This window comes from Loxodonta africana, unplaced genomic scaffold (assembly GCF_030014295.1).
Source record: "Loxodonta africana isolate mLoxAfr1 unplaced genomic scaffold, mLoxAfr1.hap2 scaffold_142, whole genome shotgun sequence".
NCBI lineage: Eukaryota > Metazoa > Chordata > Mammalia > Proboscidea > Elephantidae > Loxodonta > Loxodonta africana.
This window is the reverse complement of record NW_026974896.1, coordinates 55,598-78,173: the sequence shown is the minus strand read 5'-3', so window position 1 is coordinate 78,173 and position 22,576 is coordinate 55,598. Positions and strand designations below refer to the sequence as shown.

General features: G+C 42.7%; 1 long non-coding RNA gene across 3 annotated transcripts in view; it reads left to right on the top strand.

Annotated features, from left to right (window-relative positions):
• The window catches only part of LOC135229201 (uncharacterized), a 55,829-nt gene extending 34,564 nt beyond the window's left edge, over window positions 1-21,265 (top strand). Inside the window, exons 2-4 of one of the 3 annotated variants that reach the window (XR_010319980.1) lie at window positions 8,973-9,120; window positions 16,153-20,504; window positions 20,683-21,265. This is a non-coding gene — a long non-coding RNA (uncharacterized LOC135229201). Of the gene's footprint in view, window positions 1-8,972; window positions 9,121-16,152 lie in introns of all 3 variants that reach the window. The other 2 variants (XR_010319979.1, XR_010319978.1) reach the window with 2 other exon arrangements.
• Window positions 21,266-22,576: the final 1,311 nt, after the last annotated feature.

Sequence of the window (22,576 nt, the reverse complement as noted above, 5' to 3'; positions counted from 1 at the left end):
TATGGTTTCTCCAGAGGCCTCCAAGGGGTGTAAAAGAAGAGTGGAGCCAGACCCCGCGCTTGGGACACACCCTTGGTAGGAAATATTTGAGTGTGTGTGTGGTGAGGGGAGCACTCGGTGTGGGAGAGTGGGGTGGGTGGGTAATAGGGAAATGCCTGTTTTTTTTTTTTTCTGGTTTTAAGAAACAGTTTTTTACTTTTTTTTTTTTTTTAATTACAACGAACAGTTCAGTGGAGACATGTTCCTTATCTGCAGGGACTAGTGGAATTGCTGATAGCTGAGAATGTAGCCTGCTCCCCAAGTGCGAGTTGGCATTTTGGAGAGAAAACTTGATATTTGGAGCACTGACTGGCACTGCGTTTTCTAAATAATTAAGGGTGGTGGGGTGGTGGTGCGAGAAAGAGGATGGTCTATGAACACTGACCCTGGAAAATTAACTCCCGAGTGTGTGGGTTGTGGATAACAGGAAAAGAACATCACCCGCAAATGACAGCAGTGCCTTTATTTATTTATTTATGCTTCTTTTTAGTTCTGAGTTGTTTTTAAGCCACAAATTAATGGGGCCACCATGAGTTTTCAGAGAATGAGTTTTACAAAAATCTAAGTGTTTTAAATATTGCAAGGATTTACTTATATATGCTGTATATGAGAAAAGTCCTTCCAGTTATAGGGAGGAGAAAGAAAGTATATTCAGGAATTAAATTTTCACAGTTCTCTGAATTCTTATATTTCTCTTGTTGTCCATTTTTCTTTTTTTGTCCTTCATCCACCCCTTCCACCTTGACCCACTGTCTTCATCATCTAGTGCTGCCGTAACAGAAATACCATGAGTGGATGGCTTTAACCAAGAGAAATGTAATACCTCACATTAAAGTAGGCTAATAGTCCAAATTCAAGGCATCAGCTCTAGGGGAAAGCTTTCTCTCTCTTTCGGCTCTGGAAGAAGGTCCTTGTCCTTAGCCTTCCCATGGTCAAGGAGCTTCTCAGGTGCAGGGACCCTGGGTCCAGAGGACATGCTCTGCTCCTGGTGCTGCTTTCTTGATAGTCTGAGGCCCCCAACTCTCCGCTTGCTTCCCTTTCCTTTTACCTCTTGCGAGATAAAAGGTGGTGCAGGTCACACCACAGGGAAAGGTGACCTGAGTGAGGGTGGTGTTACAATCCCACCCTAATCCTCTTACAGTAAAATTACAATCACAAAATGAAGGACAACTAGGCAATAGTGGGAATCATGGCCTAACCAAGTTGAAACACACGTTTTTTAGGGTCATAATTTAATCCAAACCAAATCAAACTTGTCACCATCAAGTTGATTCCAACCCATAGAGACCCTAGTTGATATTAACTCATAGAGACCCTATAGCATAGAGTAGAACTACCTCATAGAGTTTCCAAGGTCTAGTTGGTGGATTCGAACTGCTGACCTTTTGGTTAGCAGCTGAGCTCTTAACCACTATGCCACCAGGCCTCCTCTTGATCCACAGTCCACCCTAATTCACCACTGTGTTAGAAAAAGGTTTTGCTATTCTGAAATAAGAACTTTTTACTATACTTTTGTGTTCGTGGTTGCTTTTGGTATGTCTTTAAGCACTGAACAGTTACCTCATACCCATTAAAAACCCATTGCCACTGAGTCTATTCCAACTCATAGCGGCCCAATAGGGCAGAGCAGAACTGTGCCATAGACTTTCCAAGGAGTGCCTGGTGGATTTGAACTGATGACCTTTTGGTTAGCAGCCATAGCTCTTAAACAGTACACCACCAGTGTGGGAGGGGTTTAATTGATAACATGATGTCTGGGCTCCAAGGGAGATGGAATGGATGTGCAGGAGAAGGGCATGCAGAGTCAGCCTGTATAGTCCCCTGAACTCTGTTCAAGATCATAACACACCTCAGTAATCACTTGAATCTAAACATACAACTTTAACAGTTGATATAAATGACTTTACACATGAATTTTGGAACGCAACTATTTCTCAATGGAAGTTTCTTCAACTAAGCTGTTTGTATTCCCTTAATAATTGTGAAAGCTAACATTTATTGTGTTCATTCTGTGTGTAAGGCCTTTTTCTAAGTGCCTTGTGTGTTTTATTTAACCTGCGTAACAACCTTTTGAATAAGACCCATTTTAGAAATGGGAAACTGAGGCAGTGAGAGGTAAAGTAACGTGCCCAGATCAACCAGCTGATAGATTGAGTTAGGATTTAAACCCAGGCAGTTTGTTTCAGAATTTGCTTATGTAATCACTGTACATGACAGCAGTGAGCCCTAGTGGCTGTGTGGCTAAAGAACTTGGCTGCTAACTGAAAGGTCAGTGGTTCGAACCCAACCGCCTCTCTGCAGGAGTCAGATGTGGCAGTCTGCTTCAGTGAAGACTTACAGCCTTGGAAACCCTATGTGGCAGTTTTACTCTGTCCTTTGGGGTCACTATGAGTTAGAATCGACTTGATGACAGTGGGTTTTGGCACATAATACTAATGTGCAGTGTATTCTGTATGCCGTGTATATGTTCAGAAACTAATTTTCCGAACATTTATGCCATATATAGATTACCAATCCAGTTGCCGTTGAGGAGATTTTCACTCCTGAGGACCCCGTGAGTTTTCAGAGTAGGACTGCCCTCCATACGGTTTTCAACAGCTGTGACCATTTGGAGGTAGATTGCCAGGCCTTTCTTCCAAGGCAACTCTGAGTGGATTTAAACTGCCAACCTTTCAGTTAGTAGCTGAGCACTTAACTCTTTGTGCTACCTCATACATATATATACTAGGAGGTTTTCCTCCTTATTTGTACTTTAACGTTTTTTAGACTGTTATGAATACATGTTCCTGGCAGTTAACTACATGCTAAAGAACAGAATAGGCACATGTAACCCTCTCTCACCTTCTCCCTCCCCTCTTTCACAGAGATGAAATGAAAAGGAATTAATGAGGACAGATTATTGGATTAGGGCCCATACTCAGGGCTCTAACAGCATGGGGAGTTTCTCCTGTCACTTCAGTTCTTGTTCAGGAATTGGCACCTGCTTTTTGTGAATCACAAAAACCAGTGCTTTATATCAAGCCATTTAGATTTGGGCTATGGAGCAGTGACTTAAAAAAATTAAATTTTATTTTCAGAGATTTTTTCTATTAATTGTTTACATTTATTTTAATTGTATATTCTGAAACCGCTACAAAAAGGCATGAAATAATTGTTTAAATTTTAATTCGTATGGGTCTAAATGTATGTTAAACTACCTATCGTCGCCGTCACAGTCGTTGTTATGTTTGAGCCGATTGTTGTGGCCACTTGTTACCAAGTATGACTTTCTTCTCCAGGGACCGATCTTTCCTGACAACGTGTCCAAAATATGTGAGATGAAGCCTCGTCATTCTTGCTTCTAAGGAATATTCTGGCTGTACTTCTTTCAAGACAGATTTGTTCATTCTTTTGGCGGTCCGTGGTATATTCAATATTCTTTGCAAATACCGTAATTCAGTGCCTTCAATTTTTCTTTAGTCTTCCTTATTCATTGCCCACCTTTCATGTGCGTATGAGGCAACTGAAAGCACCATGGCTTGAGTCAGGTGCACATTAGTTTTCAAGGTGACATCTGTGCGTTTGAACACTTTAAGAGGCCTCTGGCAGCAGATTTGCCCAATGCAATGTGTCGTTTGATTTCTTGACTGCTGCTTCCATGGGTGTTTATTGTGGATCCAAGTAAAATGAAGCCCTTAGTGATGTCAACATTTTCTCCATTGTCATGATGTTGCTTATTGGTCCTGTTGTTAGGCTGTTGGTCTGTAGTCTTTGATTTTCTTCAGTAAATGCTTTAAGGCCTCTTCACTTTCAACAAGCGAGATTGTATCATCTGCATATCTCAGGTTATTAATGAGTCTTCCTCCAATCCTGACGCCTTATTCTTCTTCAGACAGTCCAGCTTCTCGGATTATTTGCTCAGCATACAGGTCGAATAGGTATGGTGAAAGGATACAATGGAGACGCATACCTTTCTTGACTTTAAACCATGCAGTATTCCTTGTTCTATTTAGATGACTGCCTCTTTTTCTATGTACAGGTTTCTCATGAGAACAATTAAGTGTCCTGGAAATCTCATTCTTTCCCATGTTATCCATAATTTGTTATGAGCTGGAGTAGGTCTCAGAAATAATGTGCCATTTCTTCCAGTTGGTTGTGCACGGCTGCCTACTTCCCTAGGTGGTAGCAGGTAAGGCCTGTCTCAGAAACACTCCCCTCCTCACTAAGCATGATTCTTCACACTGCTCCATCTTCTTTCCCGTGTGTGTCTCCTGCCCTCCTCAGTGGCCGGGGAAAATGATAGTAGTCCACTATGAGATTTATTCTTTTATTATACTTTATTTTATCATTTGTTTTTATAACATAGTTCCGTTAAAATCAAGGGTAATAAAAATGTTTGTGTGATGGAAGTGGATAATCCCACCCATTGTGTCCATCTAAAGTTTCATGAGAAAACTGTGCCCACAACAGAGGGCTCCCACTCCTCTGGCTCACTGTATTTTCTCCTTGTTTATTTGCTCTTCCCTCTTTCCTGATGCATGCATGGGACCACTGAGCTTCAGGACTCCACAATTCTCCTTTTCATACCAGTGTTACTGTAATCTTGGGTTCATGGGCTGCCTTGCCACAGATTTACTCATTCTGTTTCTGTTAATTATTTCATTACTTAAAAATCTCTCATGAATTTTTCCAGAAGTACATTCTATTCCTCAAAAACTTGGAAGCAATGGGAAAGTATGCAATAAATAACAAGAAAACATACGTAATGCATAGAATAAATTATTAACGTTCCGATATGTCTGTTATCTTACTTACATTGGCATGTATGTGTATTAGAGTCTCTGGTTGATGCAAATGGTTAATATCTTGAGCTGCTGACAGAAAGTTGGAGTTCAGGTCCACCCAGAATTGCTGTGAAAGAGAGGTCTGGCAGCCTACTTCCGAAAACCCAAACACTGAAACCCCTATGGAGTACAGTTCTACTCTGGCACACTGGTGTCATCATGAATCAGAACTGACTCAGTGGCAACTGGTTTTATGTGTGTATTAGCACACACATTTATGTATATTAACACAGATATTATATCCTGATATTTTCGTTCATCATTAGTCTTTTCTCATGATAAATTTTTTTTGTTTTTTTTTAATGAGGGCATTAAATTACTTTATAATATTCTGTGTGCATGTAGTATATGTTTTTTAACGATTTGACTATAGTTGCAATAATAAATGTGCATGTTTCTAGTAATCTTCAACCTATACTTACATCTTTTTAACATACATCTCTGCCATTAAATCTCTTTGTTTAATTATTGTTTAACACTCTTTACGCCTAAGAGATGGTCTCAGAAGCAGCCCTGATCAGTTTTTCTCCCTCTTACTCATGAAGCCCCTTAATGTATCCCAAGGTATCAACTACGAAGGATTTTACGTACTTATCGTTTGTTTATTTTTCTTTCAGTCAGTATATTCCATGGGCCAGAAATAGTCTATGTTATGCAGATACAGTGGTGAAAGGTACACACTGTCCCTGTCCTCATGAAGGGGACAACCCAGTGCAGGTGGGAGGAGCACTGGGGAAATGCAGCTGAGAGCAAGGACAGACAACCCTCCAGGAACCACACTGGACTTCAGAGAGGCTTGTTGGCTGCTGTTCACCTGGCAGGCTTCTAGATACCCGAGTACCCTTGGGCTTGGTGCCTGCTCCTCTCTCTATTGACACCCTCCCTCTAGGATGCCTCAGTGAGTTCACTGCTGTCTATTTGTAGCTAAGGACCTGAGGTTTATACCTCCATCCATTCAAACTCCTCCTGGGTCCAGACTCATATATTGAAATGTCAGCCTAACTCTCTGTATTGACCTCTTTATGCATTATAATGATACATTCCTCATATGGCCATCATGAAAAGCAAACATGAAAGGAAAAGCACAGGAGTGCCTGGCACCAGTGTAGGTACTCAATGAACATTAGCTGTTGGTATTATCCTTGACATCCCCGTGTGGGGTGAAGTTTTATTACCTGACATCTCCATGTGAATATCTAACACCTACACCATGTTATCTAGGCTATGAAACAATTCTTTGTTCCAGCCACTATTCTTTTCTTATCCATGAATTTCTCAAGGCTTCGGTGATGGGATTGTGTGTTTTTCCACACAATGGATGTGATTAGGAATGGTTGGCCAGGTCCTACACAATAAATTGCTCCAGCGTTCCTTTGGGTGACCATTGAGACAAGTTTCAGCCAACGAATGTAGCAAAGAATTGGAACCACTCTGAGCTGTTCATGCGAGTACTCTCAATCCAGAATATCTGGTAAATCGACTGTTAGGGATTGAATTGTGTCCCTCCAAAATGTATGTGGAAATCCTAACCCCTGTACCTGTAAATCTGACCTTGTTAGGAAAGAGGGGGCCTGCTTTTATTATGTGAATGAGGTCATACCAATGTAGGGTGGGTCCTAAGCCTAACTCTTCTTAGTTATAAAAGGAGCAGAATACACACAGACACAAACAGGTGAAAAGGAAGACAGACAAAGAAGACAGATGCTTCTAGAAGGCCAGGAACACAAATGATTGCTGGCATCTACTAGAAGCTGAGGTAGACAAGGAAGGACCTCCCACTACAGCCATGCCCTGAATTCGAACGACTACCTGCTAAACTGTGAGAAAATAAATTTCTGTTCTTTAAAGCCATCCAGTTGTGTTATTTTTTGTTATGGAGGGACTAGGTAACTAACACACATACCCGTTCTTATAAGTTCAGCCCAGTGCAGAATAATTTTCTTCCCTCCTTGGTCTAGACCACCCGAACCTGCTCTTTCCCTATCAGTGTCCTTTGCTTTCACCTAAGAGCTATGACAGAGTCAGCTCGATGGTGATGCATTGAAATTTCAATTTATTTTTTATTTATGATTACTATTAATTCCAGTATTTTCTACAGTTTTCAATGGAGACAGTCCTATAATCTATGAATAGCAGTTATACTTTTTCTCTTTTTGTACTAGCTTACACTTCCAGTGTTCAATGTTTAATAAAAGTAATGATAGAAGCACCCTTATTTTATTGTTTATTAATTTTAAAGAGAATGTCCCACACGTCACCATGAACTATCATGCTAGTTGTAGTTTTCCATGTTCGGGAACTCCTTTTCTGTTCCATATTTGCTCCTAGTCCTTATCTCTCCGTGTGATTGGATTTTATCAACCTGCTTTGCCCCCATCTCTTGAGGTGAGCATATGTCTTCTCTTCTTTCACCTATGCATGTGGTGAATGAAATTACTAAATCTTTAACGTTCACTCAAATTTGTATGCCTACAATAAAACGCCTTGATCATGGCATGTTACGTGGTTTATCCTTTGTTGGATTTCCTTTGCTGGCATCTTACATAGGGTTTTGCATCTCAGTTACTGAGTGTGCTTGTCCTCTAACTCTTCTTCTACCATCCTTCTCTAATTTGTTATCATTTTTAAACTAGCCTTAAGGATCAAGTTAGGGGAGTATCTCATGGTTTTCTAATCTCTGTTGACTATGTACAAGATTAAAATGACTGTTTCTTGCATGTTTGCTGGAACCTGACTGGAAACGATCTAGGTCTGCCGTTTTCTTTGTAGGGAGATCTTGAACTACTGACCCATTTTATTTAGTGGTTAAAGGCATCTTCTGGTGCTAATTTACTCAGAAAAAATTCTGATGCATGTTCTAGGTTGCTCGAATCTCATCTTCAAATATTGATTATCAGGGCTTGTAGCCTCATGGAAGGCAATTCATCAATCCCAGATTTCCCCAAAGTCAGGCTCTGCAACTCTTCCCGGTACCAAATTCCCTCATTTAAGACTTATTTGCAAAGAGACAACAGTATGCTATCTGCGCAGTTGTTTATCCACAACCTTCTTGAGTCCATAATGTGAGGATATAGTCTTCTAATACTTTTTTTGTAATTGTTCTCTTTCTTATTTTTTTTTTTCCTTTTTTCACTGCCAATACCCCTGCCCCCCGCCAGTCTAGTAGTTTTAAAGTTGTGCGTTTCAGGTTCAAGTCTGTAATCCAACTGAGCTTCTGTGTGTGCTGCATGTGTGCATCAAAAGAACACGCTTCTAGAAGCAGAAAGCAGGCAGTGCGACTGTTGGGTGGTTGGCGGGGGAGGGGGAGGGGAGCTGCTGCTCAGAGAGGGCGCCCGAGGGAGGCAGGAGATGCCGGGCTGCCGGCCGCAAGCCTGCAGGCTCCAAGGAGGCGGAACCCGCGTGCGCCATGAGCCTTTTGAGACAGGCCCAAGCCCACCCAGCCGGGTGCTAACCTCGCATCCGCCAGGCTTGCAGGTTCCACCAGGACTAGGGGAAGCCTAAGGCCAAGGAGGGCAAGGTCTAGGGTCTGGACCTGAGAACTGGTTCTGCCACTTGTGATCGCAGCGCTTATGCTGGAAAGGAGGGCAGGAAGCATATCGCAACGTGTGTCCGGACGATGACCCAGAAGGGGGGAGTTGTGGTCACCCACGGACTCTGGGTCTGCATATGGAGGCCCCCAGGGTGCAATTCCAGGAGCAGAAGGCAAAGCCACAGAGGCCAAAGTGCACCTCGCCGATGCTTCCCAGGGGCATTTCCCCAAATATGGGGAGCAGTCCCTCCTCTGGGCTAGGGACTTTGTTTCCTCCATTGTCATCACTGACTGTGAGCAGACTCTAGTCTATGCAGACTAATGAGGAGTTATCAAAATGAGCTCCAAACTCCGGATTTGAGTTAAGGATCATAAATTAACACAGAGAAATACGACTTTAGCAATAAGTGACTGTTTGAAGCCCAAGTTGCCTTAAAACACGGAATTTCAGTCTTTCAGCTCCTCTGCTAATCTAGTGACTAAGAACAGGATCTCACTGGAGCTCAAAGATGTGGGGCACTGGGAATACTCTGGGTCTGTCTGCTCACGGCTGATTGCCTGATCCCAGTTTTATTATACAGCTTAAATACAGACCAGAAGAGGAGTTTGGGGCTTGACACCTGACATCTTAACACCAGTTCCTGTTTCTTGAGGAAGGAAGAGGTAAAATAAATCAGCATTTACTGTGTCCTTCTCCATCCCCGGAAGTCTTCATGAAGACCCTCTCAGGTAAGGATTGACAGGGAGTGGCTTGGTTTACTATTCGACTTTGTCCTTCAGTCACTTTGTTTATGTCCTGCATGTAAACTATTATGCATTGACAGAAGCATTCTAATTCTTATGCAGAATGACTAGACCTGCTGCAGAATGACTATATTGTGCCTCCCTTGGGCACCCCTGTCTGCGCAGCACCCCCCACCCCCAACTGCCCAACCGCCTCTCTCCTGGCATTCTGCTTCTAGAAGCATGTTCTTTTGATGCAGAGATGCAGCACACACAGAATCCCAGCTGGATTACAGACTTGAACCTGAAGACCTTATGCAGAATGACTATTTATGAACCCCTAAGCTTAGTACTAAAGCAGGTACTTACTCCTCAGAGAAGGCCCTGGGGGAGGTTGACACCTGCATTCCCCAGCGCTCCTGCTGCTCTAGAAGTGCCTGAAATGCCTCTCTGGGAAAGGCCTTCAGATTAGGCTCATGGCCCACGTGGGAATTCAGGCCTATTTTTCTGTTAGAACATCTCATTTCGCTCTGAAAATTTTATTATCCAGTTTATTCACCAGACATGAGTACAGACATCTCATATTTTCAAAATAATCCCATTCTCTAATACTAATTTGCCACCAAGAGTATATTCCAAAGTGTTTCCAATAGGCTAGCAAGTCTTTCCAAAGAGGGGAGTCCTGCACCATGTTGTGCAGTGACAGCAGGGTTGGCATAATATGTTTACCCAGATACCTACCACTTTTTAAAAATTTTTTATTGTGCTTTATTTGAAACTTTACAGAGCAAATTACTTTCTTGTTCAGCCATTTATACACAATTGTTTTGTGACATTGGTGGCAATATTCATGATGTGTCAATATTCTCTTCTATGCTCCGGTTCCCCGTTTCCATCCGCCATGATTCCTGTTCCGTCCTGCCCTCTTTTCTGTGCTTTTGGGCAGGTTTTGTACTTTTGGTCTCATACACACAATTGAACTAAGAAACACTTTCTTCACGTGTGTTATTGTTTGTTTTATAGACCTGTCTAATCTTTGGCTGATCGGCAAACTTCAGAAGGTACTTTCGACTTTGTTGCTTTCCATAACTCCTGAAATTCCAAGTCTACCACCTGAAGAACTTCCTTAGTGTTTCATTTAGAACAAGTCTGGTGGCGATGAATTCTCTTAAGCGTCCTTCACCTGAGAATGTCAATATTTTTCCTTTACTCATGAAAGAAGTAACAGCCTATAGAACACTGGGTTAATGTTTCTTTTCTTTCAGTGTTGAAAAAATGTTGTTTTCACAGCCTTTTGGCCTCCATGGCTACAGATGATGAATACAGAGTCATTCCAATTGTTTCTCCTGTGTGAGATGAGTTGTTTTCTCTCTAGCTTCTTTGAAGATATTTTCTTGGTCCTTGTTATTCCACAATTGACAGTGAGGCATTTGGGCGTAAAATTATGTGAGTTTAACTTGCTGGAGTTTGCATAGCTTCTTGAATCTGTAAGTTTATGTCTTTCAACAAATTGGGAAAGTGTTCAGCCAGTATTTCTTCAGATACTTTTTTCTACACCACATATTTTCTCTACACCTTATGGAATTCCAATAAATAAATGTTAGATATTTTTGGATTTTTTTGAGGCTCTGTTCATTTTCTTTTCAATATTTGTCCTCTGTTTTCAGATTGGATATTTTCAACTGAACTATTTTCATCTCATTGATCCTTTTGTCTGTCAACAGCATTCCGCTGATCAAGTGAATTTTTTATCTCTATTTTTCCTGTCTAAAATTTTCATTTGTGAATGGTTTCTATGTATTTTTCTATTTTTCTAAGGTGTGCCTGTTACTTCTTTGAGCGTGGTTAAAGTAGCTTTTTAAAGTTTTTGTCTATGATTCCAAGACTATGTCTTACTTCAATCTTACAGAAAATGTTGATGTTGTTTGTTTTAGCAATCACTTGACCCAGTTATGTTCAGGCTGCAGGTTCTTTCCCAACTTCTGGATGCTGTGGCTCAGATGTCAGTTCAGATTTTGAAGACTTTGCAATGATATTTGGATGTAATCTATGGGAGTGTCACTCAGTCTGGGACCTTGTTGGTGTTCTAACCCATAATGCAGTTCTCAAAGGATTGATCTACTTCTTGGGGTCAGAGCAAAGCATATGCAACTATGGGAGTGGAGGGGGGTATGAAAAACAACTTTATGGTATCCCTCTCTTGAGCCGCCTGGTCTCTGTCTCTCTGAGGCTCTCTGATGTCTGAGCAGCTACCTTCCTGGTCCACTGGCAAGAATGTTGGGGCTTTAATCTCTTCATTCTGCCGTGCAATTAAGTGACTGGGTCTGCCTATGAGGCCAAATAACGGTAAGATGGAGAAAATGTAACAGAGATTCCTCTATATTATTTGGTCCTTATATACTTAGGTCAGAGAGAAGGCACACTGTTTCTGGTGATACTTCCAAACAGGTATGGAGAAAAAGGCATTAACAGGTCGATAGCTGCATACTAGGTGTTACGGATTAAACTCTGTCTTCCCAAAATGTATATATCAGCTTGAATAGGCCATGCTTCCCAGTATTGTGCGATTATCCACCATTTTGTCAGCTGGTGTGATTTTCCAATGTATTGTAAATCCTACCTCTATGATGTTAATGAGCAAAGATTTGAAGCAGTTATGTTAAGGAGGCAGGGCTCAATCTACAAGATTAAGTTGTGTTTTAAGTCAGTCTCTTTTGAGATATAAAAGAGAAAAGAGCAGAGAGACAGGGGGACCTCAGTACCACCAAGAAAGAAGTGTCAGGAGCAGTGCATACTTTGGACCTAGGGTCCCTGTGCTGAGAACCTTCTTGTCCAGGGGAAGATTGGTGACAACGACCTTCCCCTAGGAGTGACAGAGAGAAAAAGTCTTCCCCTGGAATTGGCACCCTGAATTTGGACTTATAGAGCCTCCTGGACTGTGAGGGAATAATTTTCTTTGTTAAAGTCATCCATTTGTGGTATTTCTGTTACAGGAGCACTAGATATCTAAGACACTAGGTACCAGGAGATGTCCATTTCCCAGCTCTTTCACTCCCAGGGCCACTATGACTAAGTAGCCATTGCCATAAATCCATGTGAGCAGACTATTCTGATTACTGCTTTGACTCTACTGTCTGTTATGGTAACCACACACACCTTGTCTTTGTTGATTGAGTGCCACCACTTGGCTGCTACCACCACGGGGTCCAGTCAACTGCATTGTAGTTAGGTGTCTTAATTCAGTTAGGGCAGTTCTCACTGTGGACTCTTACTTACATAAAATAGCAACCACAGAAGTCTTCAATAATGCTGGGGCTTGCTTCCCAAATTTGTACCTCACCGCTATGGTACAAAGAGAGCCCTCTGGGCACTCCGTGTGTGGATCTGTGGGTCCAGCCTAATAAATCCATTCTAACCTGCCAGTTTCCCTCAGCCTTTGGTTACCTTCTCCTACAGTATACAATGGCAGATCTGCCATTTCCACTTGATTTATTGTAGGCCACCACTTAATCCATGCTTCAGTAAACCAACCAAATAAACTATGAGATCCTTTTCTAACCTCTGAAGCTGAAACACTGAATGAAGAATCTATGCTTCCTGGGTCTATATCAATAAACTCAGACTAATCCACCTTTATGTCGCTTGCACCATTATCCCACACCCATAATAGCCATTCCCACACATATTCACCAGGTTTCTGTATGTATGTATGTATGTATTAGAAAAATCAAGCAGTTCTTTTGGAGTTTAGCATACTTTCTCCTGGGTCACACTTCATAGTTGACCTTTTGGGGCTTGTTGGGACTGAAGTCTAGGTATAGGTCTAGAAGCAAAAATGGGCAGTGGCAGTGGGATGTTCAGCCGTGTCTTATAAGACATCTGCCTAAGGTGATGCCCCAGGCAATGCCCCAGATACCACCCCAGGAGATAATTCAAACAAGACACTTCAGGCACAGCTGAGGGTAATCTCATTAGATGGAGGTGGAAGGGATAATTGTTTTACTGGGAAGGGTGCCTTAGCAGGCAAAGTTAGAGAATCTCTTCAGATGGGAGTAAGAGGTCTGGTTCTGTTAGGAAGAGTGATTCAACAGAAATTGGAGGTTCATTGTCCCCCACTTCCTGACTGTCTGCCCATATGTCCTCATCCCGAGTTTCAGGATCCCATTTCTTCCCAATCAGTACCCTCACTCTAACTTCAGACACCATTTGAGGCTGGATATTCAATTGGCGCTTTAATTCAGTCACTCTTATGATAAGAATCTGAGTTTATTTTTGGCAGCATTAGCCTTGTTACTATAAGAAATATGGTTTTCTTTCTGGGCACAAGTGGCAGCTTTCAGATCTTGTATGTGGTGCTTCAGCTTTGAGCCCATTTCTTTCATTCACCAGTGTGACTAGCAAAAGCAGGACTAACCAAGCAGCTTCCTTATTATTCTTATTCTGACAAAATTATAGAAAAGTATCAAATATGTAATCAGGCAGAGCCTTGTCTCTCACAAATATTTGATCCAGTGGTAGTAGTATTTTGCGTATTTCTATTGTCACCTCCCACCATGGATTAGCAATAGCCTGTTTACTACTGGAGACAGTCATCAGTGCCTTTAAGACTAGCCAGACTTGAGAATCAATTCAGAAAACTCATCCTTAAGATTTGGTTCCTCTAGAACCACAGTAGGTACCAAATGTCTTAGCCTGGGATCTCTAGAGATGCAAAACTAGTGAAGAGAATATATATATATATATATGGAAACCCTAGTCGCATAATGGTTAATAGCTATAGCTGCTAACCAAAAGGTTAGCAGTTCGAATCCACCAGGCGCTCCTTGGGAACTCTGTGGGGCAGTTCTACTTTGTCCTGTAGGGTCACTATGAGTTGGAAACGACTCGATGGCAATGGGTATATATATATACACACACACACATACACACATACATATATATATGCATACATATGTTAGTTGTGGATGTTAGATGCCATCGATCCTGTGTAAAACAGAATGAAACACCGCCTGATCCTGAACCATCCTCACAATCATTGCTATGTTTGAGCCCATTCTTGCAGCCAGTGTGTCAGTTCATGTTGTTGAGCGCCTTCCTCTTTTTTTCTGACCCTCAGCTTTTCCAAGCATGATGAGCCTCTCCTGGGACAGGTCCCTCCTGAAAATATGTCCAAGGCACGTGAAACGAAGTCTCGCCATCCTTGCTTCTAAGGTGCATTCTTGGTGTACTTCTTCCAAGATGGTTTTGTTTATTCTTCTGGCAGTCCATGGTACATTCAGTATTCTTTGCCAACACCATATTTTAAATGAATCAGTTCTTCGGTTTTCCGTATTCATTGTCTAACTTGCTCAAGCATGTGAGGTGATAGAAAATATCATGGCTTTGCTCAGGCACACCGTAGTCCTCAAAGTGACATCTTTCTTTCTCAACACTTTAAGGAGGTCTTTTGCAACAGATTTGCCCAATGCAATACATTGTTTGAATTCTTGACTGCTGCTTCTGTGGGCATTGATTATGGATTCAAGTTAAATGAAATGCTTGATGACTTCAGTATTTTCTCTGTTTATCATGGTGTTGCTTACTGGTCCAGTTGTGAGAATTTTTGTTTTCTTTATGTTGAGGTGTAATCCATACTGAAGGCTGTAGTGGTTGCTCTTCATCAGTAACTGCTTCAAGTCCTCTTTACTTTCAGCAAGCAAGGTCGTATCAGCTGCATATCATAGGTTGTTAGTGAATCTTTCTCCAAAACTGATGCCATGTTCTTGTTCTTCGAAACCAGCTTCTCAGAATGTTTGCTCAGCATACAGATTGAGTAAGTATGGTGAAAGGATACCACCATGACACATAACTTTCTGATTTTAAACCACACAGTATCCCCTTGCCCTACTCAAATGACTGCCTCTTGGTCTACGTAGATATTCCGCATGAATACAGTTAAGTGTTCTGGAATTCCCATTCTTTGCTAAGCTATCCATAATTTGTCATGAGCCACACAGTTGAGTGTCCTTGTATAGGAAACAAAAACAGGTAAACATCTTACTGATATACTCTACTTTCAGCCAAGATCCATCAGACATCAGAAATGATATCCCACATTCCATGTCTTCCTCTGAATCCAGCTTGAATTTTTGGTAGTTGCCTGTCTGTGTACTGCTGCAACTGTTTTTAAATTATATTCAGCAAAATTTTTCTTGCGTGGGATGTTAATGACATTACATTGCTCGATAATTTCCACATTGCGTTGGACCACCTCTCTTTGAAATGGGTACACATATAGATCTCTTTCAGTCATTTGGTCAGGTAGCTGTCTTCCAAATATATTGGAATAGTCAAGTGAGTGCCTCCAGCACTGCGTCCCTGTGTTGAAACATCTCATTTGGTACTCCATCAGTTCCTGGAGCCGTGTTTTTTGCCAATGCCTTCAGTGCAGCTTGGAGTTCTTCCTTCAGTACCATCAGCTCTTGATCCAATGCTACCTCCTGAAATGGTTGAATGTCGACCAATTCTTTTTGGTGTATTGAGTCTGTGTATTCCTTCCGTCTTCTTTTGATGTTTCCTGTGTTGTTCGATATTTTGCCCATAGAATCCTTCCTTCAGTATTGCACCTAGAGGCTTGAATATTTCCTTCAGTTCTTTCAGCTTGAGAAATGCCAGGTGTTTTCTTCCCTTTTGGTTTTCTAACTCCAGATCTGTTCACATTATTATTATCATACTTTGTCTTCTCCAGCTTCCCTTTCAGGTATTCTGTTGAGCTCTTTTACTTTATTTTTCCTTCCATTCTCTTTAGGTACTGTACATTCAAGAGCAAGATTCAGAGTCTCTTGTGACATCCTCTTTGGTCTTTGCTTTCTTTCCTGTCTTTCTAATGACTTTTTGTTTTTTTCATATATGATGTCCTTGTTATCATCCCACAACTAATCTGGTCTTCGATCATTAGTGTGCAGTGCATCAAATCTATTCTTGAGATGGTCTCTAAATTCAGGTTTGATATACTCAAGGGCATACTTTGACTCATGGACTTGTTTTAATTTTCTTCAGCTTCTACTTGAACGTGAATATGAGCAACTGATCATCTGTTCTGCAGTCAGCCCCTGGCCTGATTCTGACTCATGGTATTGACCTTCTCCATCATCACCTTCCACAAATTTGATTCCTATCTATTCTGCCTGGAATGGTTCACGAGTATAGTCACCATTTATGTTCCTGACGAAAGGTATGTGCAATGAATAAGTCATTGGTCTTGCCAAATTCTATCAGGTAAGCTTCATTGTCATTTCTATCATCAATACCTTATTTTCCAACTGCTGATTTGTCTGCTTTGTTTTCAACTTCGCATTCTAATTACGTAATTATCAGTACATCTTGATTGATGAATGCATCACGTTTGATCAGTTTCAAACTGCGGAACTTGGTAAAAACCTTCAACTTCTTCATCTTTCACATTCATAATGTGTGTGTAAATTTGAATAATAGTCTTATTAACTGGTCTTCCTGGTAGGCCTGTGAATATTATCCTATTGTTCGTAGTGTTCTACTTCAGAAAAGATCTTGAAATGTTCTTTTTATCGATGAATATGATGCCGTTCTCTTCAGTATCTCAATCCTGGCATAGTAGAACATATCATTGTCTAGTTTAAAAGGTCCAAAACCAAGTTATTTCAGCTCACTAATGCCTTGGATTACTGACCTTTATGCATTCCATTTCATTTTTGATGACTTCCAATTTCCCTAGATTCATACTTCCTTCATTCCACGTTCTGATTATTAAAGGATATTTGCATCAGTTTCTTCTCATTATGAGTTGTGCCCCATCAGGAAACGTCATTAAAGTGGGATCTACTTTGAGGAGGTAGCTCTTCCCCACTTGTATTTTGAGTGCCTTCCAACCTAAGGGGTTATCCTCTGTCATTCCATCAGACAGTGTTCCAGTACTATTTGTAAGATTTCACTGGCCAGTTGTTTTTAGAAATAGGTCACTAGGTCCTTTTTCCTAGTCTGTCTAAATCCAGAGCTCCACTCAAACCAGTCTACCATCAGTGAACCTGGTGGTATTTGAAATACCGGTGGCATAGCTTCTAACATCACAGCAACATGCAAGCCACCACACTACAACAAACTGACAGAAGAGTGGTGGGAGTTAAAAATGAGAAGAACCAAAAAGAGTGCTTCTTCCATGTCTGCTGATTTAGAGGATCCATGAAAAATTGTCAAGTGAAGAGTGATTCAGAGAAAAACATGGGTAGAATGTGACCTAATTTCCATAAAAACAAACAAATGAATGTACTTACACGTGTCCCGGCAAAAAGAAGTGTGTAAAAGGGTACATATGTATCTTTGGACACTGGACACTTTGGGGGAGCAGGTACAATATACTTATGTGGGGATGGCTCTTATTATCACTTCTGTATACAAATCTCTGTTGTTAAATGTGTTATAAGAATGTAAAACCTTTTAAAGTTTAATAACATCATACGTGTGTGTGTGTATTTGAAACATTTTTTTTTTACTATTTTATATATGTGTTTTTTAGTTATCTAGTGTGGCTATAGCAGAGATAGCACAAGTGGACGGCTTTAACAAACAGAAACTTATTCTCTCACAGTTTAAGAAGCAAGAAGTTTGAAGTCAGGGCGCCAGCTCTAAGAGAAAGCTTTCTCTCTTTGTGGCTCTGGGGGAAAGTCCTTGTCATCCATCTTCCCCTGGCCTAGGAAATTCTCAGCGCCTGGACGCTGGGTCAAAAGGACATGCTCCACTCCAGGCACTTCTTCCTTGGTGGTATGAGGTCCCTCTCATTTCTGCTCACTTTTCTCTTTGTATCTCAAAAGAGACTGACTCAAGACTCACCCTAATCCTGCAGATTGTGTCCTCCCTCATTAACCTAACTGCCTCTAATCCTGCCTCATTAACATCACAGAGGTTAGAATTTACAACACATAAGTAATCACATCAGATCACAAAATGCAGGACAACCACACAATACTGGGAATCATGGCCTGGCCAGGTTGACACACATTTTGGGGGACACTATTCAATCCATAACAATAGAGAAAACACTGTCTTCAATGCCAGATTCAGAGACTTTTATCCATCTATGAAGGGCAAACACAGAAATTGAACAAAATTCAGACCAGCGAATTATTGCTTGCTCTTGTAACTAATGACTTCTTCTGGTCTCTATGCCTCGAAATGGCCAAAAAGAATTCTGAGGATTAATTCAGTTATTGCTAAAACATCTACTGAATTTGCATGTCTACAGGTAAGGAAGAATGCTTGACACCGTGTGTGATTCATTAAGTAACACAGGGACCCTTAGACTATTGTTCTCCTTCTCTGATATGCCACTATCACCTTCTCCCCTTGTTGCTCTCCTGAAAAACCCACACTTGTATATTCTAGGCTTTTTTTCAGGATTCAATTTGCAGGAAGTTAAAGATATATCTTTGAAAGATAAAGAAGACTTTGGCCACGTTGTCTTTAGACAGTCGAACTTCCCAGCCAACCTCTGTGCAGGATGGGAATTCACAATCCCTCCTACTCAGTACCTCTGAGCAGGACGGGATTTCTGTTTCATTATCAGGCGACTGTGGAATTCACCCCTCTTCAGAAAACTTACTTTCCTTTGCCTCAAACTGTCCCTCTCAGGATCTGTCACGGTCACTGTGAGAAATTCACATGGGCAGCCTGTATGGAAGTGCCCATCCTAGAGGCCCTGCCCTCCCTTCCTTGCTCCACAGGGCTTCCTCTGACACTTGGGGTCGCATCTCCCAGGGAGTACACACCTCTGGCACTTCCAGGGATTCCCAGGCCCTGGGATACTGTGGATGGGACTTGGAACTCAATCTGTTTCTTCCCATCCTCACCTTTGGTTATCTGTGTTCTGTCTTCACCAGATTTAGGAGGCCTTGTCTTCTCTTTGCTCGTTTCATCTCAGTCAGGCTTTTCTATTCCAACTCTCTGATCTCAGAACAGATCAGGTTAGACCACAGAAAAGAGAAAGACCAAGCAAACATCACTGATCTGTGCAGAAGCTGCTGAGAAGGGATTCGATTCTCATTGGTTTAGGGTTTTATGCCCACTGCTCACCGGCAGGCAGGTTCCCCCCAGAGTCTGGCTTCTGTCTGGTACCTTGTACTACAAAGAACTCAGTGACCAGACCACCTTCACAATCACACCTCCCTTAGAGCTATCTTTGCAGAGGCTCTTTGTCAGACTTCCATATCCCACTGAAATCCTATTTCTCTTTCCTTACAAACATTATGCTCATTCTCAGGGCCCTGAGACCTCATCTGCAGATGAGTCTTGTCCTCTTCTCTCCTTGGCGGGGGAAGCTTTTGAGTGGACCTCATGTCTTCGGACAGCTATCCTGGGGCTTCTTCCACCCTGGTGCCGTAGGGCTGCATCTCTCTTTGTACTAGAAGGGGTGTGGAAGGGGCACAAGGCTAAAAGAGGATGGATTTTCCAGGTGAGGTGGGTTTAAGAAGCTTGAATGAACTTCTTCCCTGAAGAGTGCATATTTTGCAGTCCAGACATCCTGCTTCTCTCAGTCTAAGGGTCCTAGCACGTCTTCAGGTGCTTTCTCCTTTGACCCTGAGGCCATGCCTGCACCCTCTGCAGCCAGGTCTCCCACATGTGTAGCAGCACCAGTAGGTGTGGTAGCCTGTTCAGCCCCTGTCTCCTCCTCCAGATGCTCCTGGAGGTGCCTGGCTCTTCTTGCCAGGACTCCAGGATGCTGACCAGGGACTCAGTGTTGGTTAAAGGATGTCGGCCAGTGACCACGTGTCCTCATTTCCTTTGAAGGCTTAGGCTAGTTGCCTGGGCAGAAGACAGCCAAGGTCAGTCTGAGCCTAGACACCTAGTGACCGACCTGTGACACTGCAGCGAGTGATAGATGTTAATTTCCATACTCAGGTATCCGCAGGTGGTGGATTCAGAGTGGTCGGAGGAGAAGTGTAACTAGAGATAACACACTCATGAGGGCACGGGCCAAAGGTCAGGGAAAATAGCTGAGGTCGTGGAGCTCTAGCGGAGCCAGTCTAGGGCACAGGCCTCCCTCCTGTATGTGGCAAAGAGGCGATCCATGTGCCGCCTTCTGCAGACTCTGGACTGCTGGGGCCCTGGTTGTCCAGAATTCGGCCTTGTCTTTGGAGAAGTGACGCGCATGCAGTGTGCCACCGGGGGCTGTGGCCCAGCAGAAGCAAAATCTTGACAATGGGGGCTTCAGTTGACTTTGCCTGTGCTCTCCTTTGGCTGAGTGACATCGTGTGTTTCCTAGCAGGTGAAGGCATTCGTGGAGAGAGGCGATTTCCATGCGTGCAGCAAAGTGTGTGCTGAGATGATGAGTCGCTGGAGACCGGGGTGGACTCTTCAGACCCAGGATAGGCCTCTGGCAGGTATGTGTCAATGTTTTCTGCCCATGGCACTCACCCGGGTATTTGCATAGAATGTCGTCAGCGGAATTAGTAGTCTCCGGAGAGGCTGCCACATGTCAACAAGCTTCACCTGGCCAGAGTACACCCGTGATGTAGCTCCCCAATCAGTCACCTTCCCCCTTTGCTCTTTCGTCTCTAGGCACTCTATCAGGCACTCCAAGCTGTGAAGTGACTCAGGGAGAGAAGGAAGAGATTTCAGAGAATGAACACATACAGAGAGAGAGGCAAGAGATGCTGAGTGAGGATGTCTTGCGTACTGATATCCTGAGGAAAGTGGGAAAATTGGACCCTGGCCTGCTCTGCCAATGCCGTGAAGCAGTCCGCACCAGGGGCTCCCTTGTGCCTGCGTAGCCTTTCCCAGGGTGTGCTCAAATCCTGTGGCCACTAGGTGTCCTAGGTCACAATGGAGGACCCTGTGTCATCTGCCTGGTGGACTGGATCTCTGCCATTGGCTGAGTCTTGTCACCAGGCCCATCATAAGCTCTGCCCACTCTTCCGGTGGGGAGACTCTCTCCATGGTGATGGCAAAGAAACCTTAGTCCCGCCCACCTGGCCTTGACTTCACCTACCTGGCCTGCTGACCCTCACTCAGACCTCTGTGTCGATCAAAATGAATGTTCACCAGTTGCCCGGTGTCAGCATCTGGTATAAAGGATTCGGGACCTTGCCTGAGGCAGAAGGCAGCCTAGGTCTGCGGGTACCTGGAAGTCTAGTGACTTGTGACGCTGCTACCAGTGAGAAATGGTGACTCCCATACTCACATATCCCCTGGTGGCAGAATGATAGTGATGGGTGGAGAAACATGGTTCCGGAGCACACGTTCAGTCGGGCACCGGCCAAATGCCACGGCCAGGAGTGGACGTTGTGGAGCTGCATGGCGAGCCAGTGAAGGGCCCAAGGATTTCTCCAATGAGGCAAAATGCAGATCAAGCCAAGGAACATAAAGATAAAGCAGCTGAAGAAATTAAAAAGGTTACTCAAGAACATAGTTAAAAATTTAATAAGCTGCAAGAAACCATAGAGAGACTGCAATCAGAGATTCAGAAGATTAACAATAAAATTACAGAGTTAGAAAACTCAATAGAAAGTAAGAAGAGCACAACTGAGGAATTGGAAGGCAGAATTACTGAGATTGAAGGTGAAACTCTTGGGACTAATATATTTGAAGAGAAAGCAGATAAAAGAAATTTAAATGAAGAAATCCAAAGAATCATATGGGACTTTATCAAGAGAAATAACTATGAGTGATTTCAGTACCAGAACAGGGAGGGCTAACAGAAAATACAAAGGGAACTGTTGAAGATTTGTTGGCAGAAAACTTCCATGATATCATGAAAGATGCTCATCGAATTCCACATAAGGTAGATCTCAAAAGAAAGTGACCGAGACACATAATAATCAAACTTGCCAAAATCAAATATAAAGAGAATTTTAAGAGAGGCTAGGGATAAAGGAAGTCACCAACAAAGGAGAGTAAATAATAAAAAACTTGGACTACTCAGCAGAAATCATGCAGGCAAGAAGGCAAAGGGATGACTTACACAAAATATTGAAGGAAAAAAATTGCCAGCCAGGAATCAAACCATAACCCTGGCCCTCTGGCCTTCGGGCCCTCTGGCCTTAGCCCTCTAACTCTAGCCCCTAAGCCCTGAGCCCCAAAGCCCCTAAGACCCTAAGCCCTTAGGTCCTAACCCCCAAGGCCCTAAACCCTAACCCTAACCCAAACCCTAACCCCTATAGCCTAAACTCTACAACCTAAACACCTACACCCCAAAACACTACACATCAAAACCCTACACACTAAACCCTATACTCTAAGCCTCAAACCCTAAACCCAAACCTCAAATTCCAAACCCTAAACCTAACCGTAAACCCTAAACCCTAACACCTAACCCTAACCCCTAACCACCCTAACCCTAATGACCCTAACCCTAACCCTCGAACCCTAACCCTCTAACGCTAACATGAAACCCTAATCCGAAACCCTAACCCTCTAACTCTAACCTCTAACCCTCTAACCCTAGCCCTAATCC